This window comes from Plasmopara halstedii (assembly GCF_900000015.1).
Source record: "Plasmopara halstedii genome assembly, contig: Scaffold_614, whole genome shotgun sequence".
Taxonomy (NCBI): domain Eukaryota; phylum Oomycota; class Peronosporomycetes; order Peronosporales; family Peronosporaceae; genus Plasmopara; species Plasmopara halstedii.
Genome location: NW_020187532.1, coordinates 360,350 through 360,551, shown reverse-complemented (window position 1 = coordinate 360,551; position 202 = coordinate 360,350).

The following is a 202-nucleotide window of genomic DNA, read 5'->3' as shown; positions in this document are numbered from 1 at the left end:
GTCAGAGATACTGAACCTCGAGGAAATGACGGAATAAGATTTCCTGGCCAACCTAAAGTCTGAGGAGATCGCTGAGTTGGTGATCATCAAGCGAGAGCCAACTCAGGAAGAGTTAAACTCCTCCTCTGTCCTGGACGAGCAAGTCCTGAACGAGATGAACAAGAAGCGACAGTCGCGCTTGGGTTCTGAGATCCTCAAGATT